A 12996-nucleotide genomic window follows, 5' to 3' on the forward strand; every position below is an offset into this window, starting at 1 on the left:
ACAGGACCAGGACTAGGCTTACCTGAGATGTATTCTCAGGATGAATACTGGCCAGCTGTACAACTCCAAGAAAATTATTTTATCTCAGTCTATACAATTTTTTCCCACTTGCCCTTCATCTTTCATGTCTTTTTTAAATATTTTGAGGGAAGAATGGTCTTTGTACTGCCTGTGGGTGTATTACAGTCTTGCATAGGTCAATGTTTTATTATATTTCAAAGACAATAATACCATAAAATCAGAATACAGCATATTTTTATATGTGTACACTCAAGTATAAGCTTTTTAATGTGGGTTTTAATACAGTTTCAATCTTCAGGTTTAAGTGAATTTTTACAGCAAGCAGTAAGTGTACCTCTACTCTTTTAGTGTTTAGTCAAATATAGAAGTACATACAGGTTTCTTATTAATTTATGTAACCACTCTCCTGTCACTTTTTTTTAGGGACTGAAGCCATTTCTCTCAGCACTAAAGCTGAATGCTTCCCTTACATTCCCTGCTGATTCTCATCAAACATAGTCTGGTCTTCAGTGTTGCATGGGTCCCAAACCAGCTGGAACAAAATAGCATCATTTCACACCTTCTGAGCAGTTGTGTCTGAGCTGTAGCAGCTGTGAAGTGAAACTTCAAGGAGCATCCTATGAGGACCCTGAAAGCAGATTTATGACCTTTTGCATCTCTTCTTCTGTTCCCTCACAGAATCTCAAAACATCTTACAGAGTGAGCTTAATAGTATATGTAAATACAGCAGGAAATACAAATGCTTCAGTGTGTTTAGGGGGGGTCTCTTAATATGGCTACAGGTGTCAGAAGATGTGGGACAACAGGGTGCCAGTTACTCTGCCTGCAGATTTGTGCATGCATTAGGCTTTTTTTTTTTTCTGCTGGTTTTAAATTTAAATAATATTCCTACTATTGAAGGATGTAAAAAAATTATTTCTGTTTATGCAAGGATCACCTGTTATTAAGCTGAAGCGTTTATTATGTATTACAATATAGTCAATAAGCTAGTTTGGGGAGTTAAATTAGCATGTTACAGTATGTATGGTTGAAGTCCCCTCCATCCAATTATTACATTTCTGGGAGGTGGCATTGTTCTGTTTAATGTAGCAGGAGATTAGCTTTAAATTAGGTTTAGTTGAATGAAGGTCAGACATATAGATAAGGACGTTGTGTTTAATTAGTAGTCTCAGTATTGGAATACAGCACTTCTTGTTATAGCATATAATTTTGGATGTTGAAATAATTGTAATCAACTGTCAAATCAAACTGTCAGACTATAGCAGGTGTGCCATGAAAGCATTCATACAGTGAGACTGTTACCAAGATTTTTTATTAATGCATTACTTTTAAGGGTCAAGCTTCATGGTGACCTAGTTAATTCATTTAGGAGTCCCTTTCATTCAAGACGCTCTATCCTCACTGTAGTACTGTGTCAATTAAAATTTTCCACACAAAATACAAAAAGCAATTTGCTTTATCACATTCCTTAATACCTTTTTTTTCAGCCATTTTCATCCCTAAAATAGTTTTTGCTTCTCTGGATAATCCCGGTAACCTCTACTGATTTGTTACACTCAACAGGCTCACACTTGTCAGTGATGAACCCTAGCAATTATTCCTTAAAGTACCCAATGTGCCTTGACTAAAGCGAAGCAATCAGCAAAACAGATGCAAATTTGCAGTTAATATTACTCATCTTTCCACACATGGTTTGTGTGGCAATGGAAATGTTGAGACAGTATTCAGAATCCATTATGGAAAAAGACTTTTGTTTTGGAACACACAGAAGAAGGTTGGACATGCACAAGAAGAGCTAAAAACAGTACAGGCTGCCGTGGCAGGGAGATGCTCCAGCTCTTCCCCAGTGAAATTATTCATTTGTGCAAGAGCCATGAATAACAGTTCCCAAATTCAAACCAAAGTGAACGAGTTACCCAAGTGATTTTTTTGCTGTTGTTTGGTTTGGTGTTTCAAGTAGCAGATTCCACCTTTTGGTCACTGATGGAATAATAAGCAATTATACAGTACAATTACTCAGATAAATACTTTCATATATATATTTAAATATGAGTAGTTTTGAATAATTTCTTTGTATACTTGCATACATTTAAGAAGTTACAAAACATTATTTTTCACTACATGTGCATGAAGAGATGTGTGCTTCTTTGTACATACTTTGTAAATAGAAAAAATATCCAATGTGCATTTCAGTATATGGCAAAGTATTTTTAGAACATATGGAAATTTAACTTTTCACTAATAACAGTTCTTGAAAAAGCGATGTTCAAAAATTTTGCCAGCATCTGCCACAGTAAGTATGTTTTCCCATTGGAATTTAAACTTTGTATAATTGTTTTTGTTCAGCAACCCTAGAGAAAGATGCTCTTTTTTTTTACTGAGTGACAGATGGAGAGCAAATTGGGAGGAAAAAATTAAGAGTGTTTTTTAAATATATGTGTATATTTTGTATATACTTTTTTTCTTAATTTAACCAAATTGGTCCTTTGTATATTGCCTGTGGCAAGCAATGTTGTACATGCCAATAGAAAACACACACTACCACTGCATTTAGCCTGCCCACATGTCATGTCTAGGGACTTACAGTGCTGTTTTAAATACTCCTTTAACAAATGTAAATTAAAATCTTGTATAAATTGTTTTGTAATACTTTTTCTACTTGTGAATAAAACATTATGTGAACCAGTCTTGGTTTGTTGACCTCAAATTAATAATAGCATTCTATACAAATTTAGTGATCAATTCTTCTAACTCTTTTAGAATTCCATAATGGTGTAACTGTATTAAGGTAATGGTAGAATTTGGTGCATCTTTGCCTTGAGATGTTTGCTGTTTAGCAGTAACATCATTCTTTAAGCAGGAGGACCCTGAAGAAGCAGTAAGTTAACATCCATGCTTAAAATCATAGTGCTTCAAAACTTAAAAATTTAAGTTTAAAAATTCTGCTTCTCAAGAAATGGGGGGGGAGGGAGGGGGGGGCTGGTAAGCACCACAGATTACTGTCTTTACAATGTCTTAGAAAAGAGAACCTGGTGCTCCACACAAGTAGGCTTCAGACAAGACAGATAAGTAAATGAGAGGAGCTGTATTTTTGAAGCAGGATTGGAGTCATGGCCCCAGTTTAAATGATTAAGAAAGGAATGGCGCGGTCCTACTGACAAGAGTAGAAGACTGAGAAGAAAGAGTAATTTGATAATTGCATAAAATTGGTCCTTATGCTAAAGCCATAAGCCATGGCTGGAAACTGAACCAAGATAGGGATGGCAGATAACATAAAGCCTGGGTGCTCGTGCTGGAGTGTGGGAACACAGTTGGTTTCGGCAGGGAAAGGTTGGGGGAAACTCGAAAGCTGCTCTGTCCCTGTCACTGGTTTAGTCAAGCAAATTTCCCATTGGTTCTTCTTGGTGTATTGCTGTTATTTCTGTGGTCTTTGAAGTACATAATTCAGAGCTTCACTGGGGATCCCCTGCCCAGAATAGTAAGGACTCCTTATACCCCTGTGCCCATGTGGTGCACTCCTGAGCAGTCTCCTACTTGTTTTCTGCTGTGACTGTCAGAAGTGGCAGCAGTTCACCTGCCCAGCCCACCTGAGTGTCCTTGGAGTTCACTTGAAGGTGTGCAAGTCTGCGCAGCAGCATGGGGCATGTTTGGGAGGTCACTTTGTGCCAAGACAGGGAGCTTCATGACTCTCAGCACTGCCAGGATTGCAATGGAGTGCCCCTCCAAAATTAAAAAAAAAAAAAAGAAATAAACAGGAATTGAAAAACAGATACATATTCTGTCAGGAAACAAAGTGCAACTCAGAACGTGCTACGTATGACCACAAAACTTGCATACACATTTGCTCATATCAATTACTATATACATGTCATTAACAAGGCTGCAATTTTCCAGCCAAACTTTCCAAAAGGTCTGCAAAAAACCCACCCACCCCAAAAATGTTTTCCCTGCTTGCTTTGCTATTCAGTACAACAGTATTTCCTGTCTTTTCTACAAGGTAGACCAAGGCCATAATCCAGTGTTCCTCATCCTACCAGGAGTTTGAGATCACATGGCTTTTCCTTTGTTGTGGGCTCTTTGAGGGCCTTTGGTTTGCATTCCTATGAAGTCCCTCCAAGGAGCAACCTTCATGCATTAAATTAATCTTCTCACTGTCTCTGGTGATGGAGGTTTAGATCGCTACCTGCAGCACATTCCAGCGCAGACACTGCTGCTTTGTTTTGCCCTTTTAAAAAAGGGGGATTGAAGGGGAGTGCAGTGTTTTATCAGGCACGGAGCAAGCTGAGGCTGGGCACTGCAGAGCAGAGTCACACAATGCACACTTTGTGCTGGCAGGGTGCAATTTAATCCATATTTAGTTTTGGCCTGAGTAATGGTAAAACCCACTTGCTCTTCACAGAGCAGCACATGAGCTGTTTCGATTATGTCCGATAAGGTAACGCTTTCAACAGGATAAAAATAAGAGTGGGTGGATTTGCTGGGGAGCCTGCTGGTTTCCACAACAGCAGCGAATGATGGGATTAGAGGAAATGTTTTCTAATAGCCTGCTGATGGAGAGGGTGGCAGATTGGGGGCACCCTGAGGCTTCTACACAGCACCACAGCTTCAACAGCAGGGTCAGCCGAGTAGGACTGAGGGGGTTTTCCCATCATTCGATTTTCTAAATCCTTATCACCATTGGATTATTTTCTTTTTCCCTTTTTTTTTTTTTTTTTTTTTTTTTTTTTTTTTTTTTTTTTTTGTTGTTGTTGTTGTTGTTGTTGTCCTGACAAAGGGAGATTTGGCTTGTTCAAAAGTTTATAAATGCTATTTTTCTAAAGCATTGGTGGAAAAGCAGACAAAAAGAGAAGGCAGCTTTTAGAAAGTGCTTCCCCTGAGCCTCAGTCTTTGTGGAGTTTTCCATTTCTTCTGCCCAGGTCTCAGTTTATGGATGGACAATTCACATGCTATTTAGTATGTGAAAATTCCCCTAAGTATAGCAGCTAATATACCAAAATTTGATTGTAACCAATAGGTTAAGGGAGAGCACTGATTTACAGCTTAGAAAAAACAAAACCATTAGAATTCAAGAGATCATTTTGATTTGCCCCAGATCTGTATCAGACAGTTCACTGGAACATAATGATAAACATACATAAATACAGGATAAAGTAATAAACTTGTCACCTTACACATGACCTGAGGCAGGGCATTGTCTAGGTCAGATACCAATTTTACTCCTAAATCCTTTAATGTGAGGAAATTATAGAACACTGTGGACCAGTTCAGGGGAGACCTGTACACCACCCAAGCACTTACTCGGCATGTGGCAGAGATTACAAAATGAACTGAGAACATTAAAAAAAAAACCAACAAAACCTAAAGGTTGTGTTTCAAATTTTTAAATACCTTTCAGCCCAAGAATCCAAGTGCCCTAGACATTTCATAGGCCAATATGGGAGCCTTGGGGGTGGGGGGAAAGTTACTATAAAGACCTACGGACAGTCCGCTGTGGCTCCCTTCGGGACTTTTCAGAGCACCACACTGGAGTATTCATGGAGTGGATGCAGTCTCTCTGCCAGGGTTGGTAGCACCCAGAGGCCCTGTCTGGCCCCTACAGAGGAGCTGAGAGTGCAGCAGCTGCTCGAATGCTCCTAAGCTGGAGGGGATCTCCAGCTGTTTGTGATGGGGATGTCCTGTGCCTGCACGTGCCTGTGCTTCCACACCGTGGGTATTGCACAGACCAATATTGAACAGAACAGCAGCAGCAGAGGTTATTCGTTATCAAACAAGAATAATGAGAAAGGACTGTCTGGCTTTTAGTGCACCAAAAAAAAGAGCAAAATGGGCCATTACATTGCAAAACATATTTTAAAAGCCAAGCTAAAGCACTAGTCTACAGCCCCCTTACTTCTCTAACTTCACGTTTACCTAAAGACACAATAACGCTGCACCATCCCAAAGCAAAATGAGGCAGATCTGGAATCAGCAGAGTAACAGCATCTACCACACCAGTTTTGTCCCTGCATTGCAAATGTGCTTTCTTGCATATTTATGTTGATTCCTGCAACATCTGCCAGCTGAGCTTAACCTGAACAAATTCAACAGCAAGTATCAGTTTGGCCATTTGTTGTCTCTCTGTTGCAAGAGAAAAAAGAAAGTTTTTGGTCAGCCTGGTGCTGGTTTACGTTGTTAGATACAACAGTGGTTGTGTTCCTTTATCAGAGTTTCAGCTTTATTAAACCTTATCTCTATGGATGTTCAACAATTGAAGTTAAGGGGACACTGCACCTGTGCAAGTGAAAATATCTTTCTGACTGAGATACCAAAACAGATCCATAATATTCCAGCACATAACACATTTTGTCAAAGTTCATCACACTTTTTTGATTATTTTGAGACTACAAAGAAACAAAAATCCTTGATCAAAAAAATTTGTACACCTTGACAAAATGCTGTGAAAATTCACCTAAGGAAGTTTCTCTGGGAAGGTTTGTGCAGCAACTCTCCATGTTAAACCCTCAATCTACTGTAATCCTCAGTTTAAGCTGTATTTTTAAATATACTCTAAACTTTGGAGGATTTGTTGGTTACTCAAGGAGGACTAATCAATTTTTTTATAGACAAGAACTACCTCAAAGTTATCTTCATACACTGTTTTTCAACTGGCAGAACAGATGGACTCAGGCAGAAGAGACTCTAAATTCTTTAGGTGATAAAATGCCTATTGTATTGATGGGTTAAAAGAAGCAAGCCCTGTGGGTTCAGACCTCTCATTAATACAATGAGAGAGGCTGTGGGATCTGCAGGGAAGAGCTCAAGAATGCCTTAAATTACATCTCCTGTGGCTTTCAACAACAAATAGATAGTGCTGGAGTTTAGTCAAGGTGTTGGCAAGCGCTGTAGTAGGGATTCCTGAAAAATACCTGAGTGCCAGAAGATGTTTCCTAATACAAAGAGTGTCACTGAGGGGGGCTTGTTGCATTTATGGCCCAGATGCTTTCTTTTCCTAGAGAAGAAATCTTTTTATTGCCTTTCTGCAGTGAGTGGACTTTAGGCAGTGGGAGAAGCAGCAACAGCTGCAGGAGGCAGGGGAGAACAGGGAGCAGGGCTGGCACTTCCAGCACACACTGCAGCCTCTTGCAGCTGATTTCCCTCTGCAAGTCTCCTACATGTGCAAATATGTAAGTGCAAGTCGCCTACATGTGCAAATATTAGCTGTAAAAGTGCTTGGAAGCCTAAAAATATTACACCTTCTGCAGATGAATCAGTGTTGTAACAGCAGCAGGTGAGAGAGGTAATTAAATAGAAATTATTATCATCTGTTAGCTGAGGGGGTGAACCAAAAACAACTGAAAGTTTTGGAAGCAAGGCCTCCTTGAATCTGCTTCCTAATGTTTGCTTTTCATCCAGTTAAAGGTCTACAGCTGCTGCAGCTCCTCTGAGGATACTCCCACAGTTCTTACCTGATCTTAGGGAGCAGAAGCTGTCTTTCAGTTTGGCCTTGTCATACTCCATGCTGCAAGAGCCGGAGAGTTTAAATGCCTGACAATCTCTGTTCTTTTCCTAATTACCTCAGGTTTTGGACAAAACTAAAAAAAAAGACTGTATTCAGATTTTGCTAGACTTCTGTTACTGTTTCTCATGGAAAAGAAATGCAGATATCCTAATGCCACCCAGAAGACAGCCCTGGAATCAGCTACTGCTTCATGCTATTACTGCTGCTCTGTCCCCTGGCCCAGTAACCAGGCCAGGGAAAAAAAAAAGCAAACACCCACATCTTTGACCAGATCAACCCCAACCCACACCAGCAACCCATTTGTTAAAAGTCTGCTATTGAACCACTGTTTATGGGTAGTTCAAACAAAAGAAAACAAAAGCGGGATGGAAAGAGACAGGAGAAAAAAAATTGCATAAAAGTTGTGCTGGAGAATCATTCAGCAAAATTCCCATTTGTGTATTAAAAGCTTAGCTAAATAACCCTGGGCTGCATGGGAAAACAAGTAGGAAAGAAAACTCTTCTATTCTCTAGAATTACCCTGCCCCTCAAGCATACCAGGAATTTTATCTTCTTAGTCTTCATAAAAAATCCATTTTGTGAAGAAGACATGCTGCATTTACCCCTATTTCTTGACACAGGAGGATTTGTCCTCCCCATCCCCTGCCCCATGGCAGAAACAGGACTCACAGTGAAGATTCTTTCCACTCAGGAAAGGAATCTCTCTCTCTCTTATCCCCTCTCCTCCTGTTTTATGGTTCTTTCATACCTGTCTTATTTATCACTGCTGCAATTTTCAGGTACTTGTTTGCCTGCCTTCCTCCAGGCCTGTTTTTCCCACTCTCCTCAACTGCCTGATCTGATCCCCCTTTGCCACTGGAAAACAGAACTGGGGGTTTCATTCCATTAATTTGGAAGATGTAACACATGCACAAGGCAAAGCTTACTTTTAGAAAGGCAGAGAGCTCACATTCAAAGCCAATCTACCCAGGGGTTTATTTGGTCGTATTCCTATCTGGGAACAGCTGCTTCTGAAATGAAAGATAATGGTAAAATGCTTAAAATGGTGATTTTTGATCAGGATTTTTCTGCGAGAATCCTCCATGAAAACTGGGGACAAGGAAGTCACAGCAGCAAGACAGAACTATCCAGGACATTATGTAAAAATTGCTGGTAACAGGACTTACCCTCAGGTGCTGCAAAAAAATTATCTATAGAAAAGATTACAGACAGGACAGTGGGAAGTGTGATGGTTTAAACTGACTGGAGACACAAAGGTGCCCTCTTTTTTGGCCTGGAACAGTCACTTTCTCTTCCCTGAGATAATCTTACCACAAAATACTATAGCAAAATAAATAATCCTTCATATCAGATCTACTTTGCACACCCGGTATTCAGCTCAATTTCCTAAATGGATGAGTCAAAGCAGGTTGGGCTGACCTGATAGTTGAGACACAGGAGAGCATTCTCTCCTGTGCTCTTAGGCTGGTGGAAAACATCACCAAAGAGCAAAGGAGTTACTGCAGAAAGGATGGCACAGTTAAATTAGTCTCCTGCTTAGAACTGCTAATTATAAATCAGCTCAAATCACATCCAACTTACTTGTTTGTACTCAGTTCAACAGAAATTATTTTAACACTAATGTTTTAAAACACTTCAAAAACTTAAGAACAGCGAGATGGAAGACATGAAACAAAGAATCCAGTCTAATTTTGGCCAAAATAGGCAAGAGTCCCCACAGGCAGTGGGAGGGGATGCCTGGGCAGGGAAACACCTACCCACTCCCTGCAGCTCACTGGCAGCACCCCACTCCCACCTCAGACCCTCACCTCTTCACCCTCACCAGCTGTTGCTGGTGAACAGATCCAGTGTAAACGATAGAATTACATATTTTTATATTATGCCATTACAATCCTTACACTTCTACAGGAAAGAAAACCACAGGGCCCTAAAATGGGGACTTTCAAGAGCCCCTTCAGCAGCTAATCAGGGCTGGGCTCTGGCTGACCCAGTCCCTCTGCAGCTCCTCACCTGCCCCTGGTGAAGGCAGAAGTGATGCCATGGCCACGGCTCACAGCTGCTCCTCTGTCACAGTGGGAGCAATCCTGTGTTACCGTGGCATCTACCCCTCCCTTTGCTTTAGCAAAGTTTTGGTGGTGTTTGCTCAAAGTCTTCCAGTGGGTGAATGGCTTTTACACAGGACACAGGCACTACACTGCAATGTCCTCAACACAGCATTTGCTGTTTGTCTGCTTGACTCTGGCTCTTTATTAGGTTATGGAGTGGGAAACTGCAAACTGGTGTTGATGAGTGAGCCTTTTTCTTAGCACTACTCATGGACCTCTGGCAGCTGAAGGATGTACTCCTGTCTGCAATTAATCCATCAGTTTGTGGTGTATGGAAACCCAGATTCAGGACCGTCTGAAAATGTTGCCACTACCATGTGCAAGCTCTTCCAGTGTTGTTCTGGATGGGGATTTTTTGCTGGGGAATCCCAGCTGAGGATCCATCATCTCTTTGCAACATTCACAAAGTGGGCACCAAGGTGCTTCTCCTGGCTGAGAGCTCTGTGCAGAGTCCCAAGTTCAAGACAGGATAAAGAAGTCTCTGTGGTACACTGACCACTGGAAAAGCTAAAGAGTGCACCAGGAAGAGACTCAAGAGGAGAAAATGATGTGTGAAGCTGTGATTGGCCTTGTAAAGCCCAAATTCAAAGGCGATGGGCAAAGCTGCAGATAGAGGAAGTGTGGATGTAAAAATTGTAGTAACAGGAATGATTTTAAAGTTAAGGAGCCCAGAAAGATTTGTAAATCACATGAGCCCAGCCTCACCCCCAAATTTGGTGCAACATGTGGAAGGCTAATTCGCCATGTGTTTCCTTTTGGCAGAGCTACAGAACAGGAAGGCTTGGGACACCTCCCTGCAAGGAGCAGTCTGTGCCAGGCAGCCCCTGAACTGCCCAGGCTGGAGCAAGGGCAGGTCACAACCCACGTCTGACTTTTGTGACTGGGAAGGTCCTGGCAGGGCCGAGCTGCTGCTCTCCCCTGTCACAGAACTGATCCCTTTTACCCCACACCTCTCTATGGCATTTGTTCACAGGTTGGCATTAGCCTACTGGGATTTGCATCATGGCTCAGCCCAGCAGCTTCAGGCACCCTCAGGCAGCTTGTGGCAGGAGATGGGGCTCTGGATACTGGGATAGACCTCCCAAGGGCCACAGTGGGGCAGAAAAGCAGTAGTGGGGAGGGGGCTGGGTCCCTTCACACCAGTGTGTCACACCAGTCTCCTCTTAAGCTTTAATTAAGCAAAAGCAAAGTCTCAGGCTGACCTGGACAAGGAGGGGGGGTTCCAAACAGTACAGAGAGCTAGTGTAGCTGGCAAACAACTCAGTGCAGCACTGAGGAGTGGAAGCCATGGGAAAGCAAAACATTCATCAGCAATGCCAAAGGGGAAGAAAAGCCAAGATGCAAAGCAGGATGTACAAAACAGATCCTAGAAAAGAGTAAAATTTGTATCATGCCATCTGGGATCGTATGAAGCCAGTGACAGTGGGTTCTCTCTCTATAAACGCTTCTGAAAGCAGTCTTTAAGTAACTCTGAGTCAGGAATGCAGGTGATTTACATGTTTCCAGTCAAAATAAAAGATCTCAATATTGTCTTGGCAGGTCTCAGCAAGGTTTAATTCCCTCTTTAGAGCTTTCTTAATTCCTTTTCGTATGAGCACAGCTGTGCCATACATGTTTCAGTTCAAACCAACCCATAAGAACACACTTGCCGATCCCTGAGTTCAGAAAGGTAGCTGAGGATGTGACTTGAGTGCCTGGCTGCAGCAGCTTCACCAGGACCACCAGGACCACTATGGCTCCATCAGGACCAGCTTGCTGTAATGGACCTTTAATTACCTCCTCCTATGCTGGCTGATCCCACCTTAAGGATCTGAGTGCGGAACTCAAGACCTGGAACTGTGATTTAAATACTGTAAACTTCCAGCTGTGCCAGCCAACGACTATTGTCACTTCAGCACCACTTTTCTGAGAGACAGAGAAGAGGCATGCTAGACTCAGGCCAACAGGAAAAGCCATGGAAGGCATAAACACTCTTGGGACTTTGACACTGTTGCTGTGCTGCTGAGCAGCAAGAGCAGGCCCAGACTCCGCTGAGCAGGAGCTGGGCCAACACCCAGGGACAGCCCTCTTGTAGAAAATCCACCAATTATCAACAACTTCATCCCCTCAGTGTCACCAATGCCCAATTTTTTATGGACATCTTCCAGTCCCTGAAGGAGAGATGGCAGCTCAGCAGCCCTAATGATGATGATCCTTAAAGTGGAGTGAGGTGTAGAGGTTGCTGCCAAACACCCCAGCACTCCTGAAGAGTAAGAAAATACCAGTTTGGCTGCCACAGGCCCTGCCAAGAGATGTTACAAGCCCCAAATGACCTCTGGGCATATTAACACCTACTCTTTTCCAAACAGTGGTCATGGTGGATTCAGAGCTTCCTTCCACTTCGAGCTGGTTTATGCACATTTAAATTGCTTAGAGTGGTAATAACGAAGAGAGAAGTTACAGACAGATCGCCCCTGCCAGACGCTTGCCGGCCTTTCTATTCGTGTTCTGTTTGTGTTATTTTTTTAGTAAAAATATCAGTGTCCAGGAGGCTGTAGTATTTATGGTATAGGCATAGGAAAAAGGCAAATAAAAGGTGGGAGAATGAGTTGCCTGCAGAGACAGAATTTGTCTCTCCCAGCATCAGCTTCACCAACAGAATGGCAGGGCTGGAGAGCAACACCCTGGGTCCAGATGGGGTATGGGTAAGTCAGTATAAACAGGGTAAATTCTGGAGGATTTCCTTAGGTTTGATTTCAGGTCAGTGGAAGGTGGTAAGGAGCAGCAGCAGTACAATTGGAAGGGCCAAAACTGGCTTTGATAATTTGGCATAACAAGGAATTTTCTCCAATATGCAGAAAATAAAAACTTTTCACCTACCCCATCATTTTCCCCAACATTCAGGGAGAAATAAAATAGAATTCTAGGATGCCAGCTAAACCAGCAGCTCCAGCTTCCTATTTCTCCCATTTTCACATTCATACTGCAACTGTCATTCCAGGTCTTGATAAATAAACTATCCAGGAGCTCACTTTTAACAAAGTCTCTCAACAATCACAGAAGCCCCATGCTGACATTGGCCCTTAAAACACTGTTTAGGAGGTCCAGAGCTAATGCAGCATTTCACACCTGTGTCCTTTAGTTGACTGAGAGCACTGATGGATCTTCCACCTACAGCTGGAGCACCAGAGGGACCTTTGGGTGAGCACAGTGTGAGCTGAGGGTCACCTTTCCCAGTCCTGACATGGATAAGAGGTACACAGCCTCTCTGCTCCAGCCTAAACCCCCAGGTGAATAACAGAAAAGGAAGAGCAAAGCTCAAGGGTCCTGTTTGCCTCAGCAAGTCCTGCGCTTCTGAAGAGGTTACCCTGAAGTGACCTTTTCCATAGGGTG

This window comes from Coloeus monedula (assembly GCF_965178545.1).
Source record: "Coloeus monedula genome assembly, chromosome: 3".
Lineage (NCBI taxonomy): Eukaryota > Metazoa > Chordata > Aves > Passeriformes > Corvidae > Coloeus > Coloeus monedula.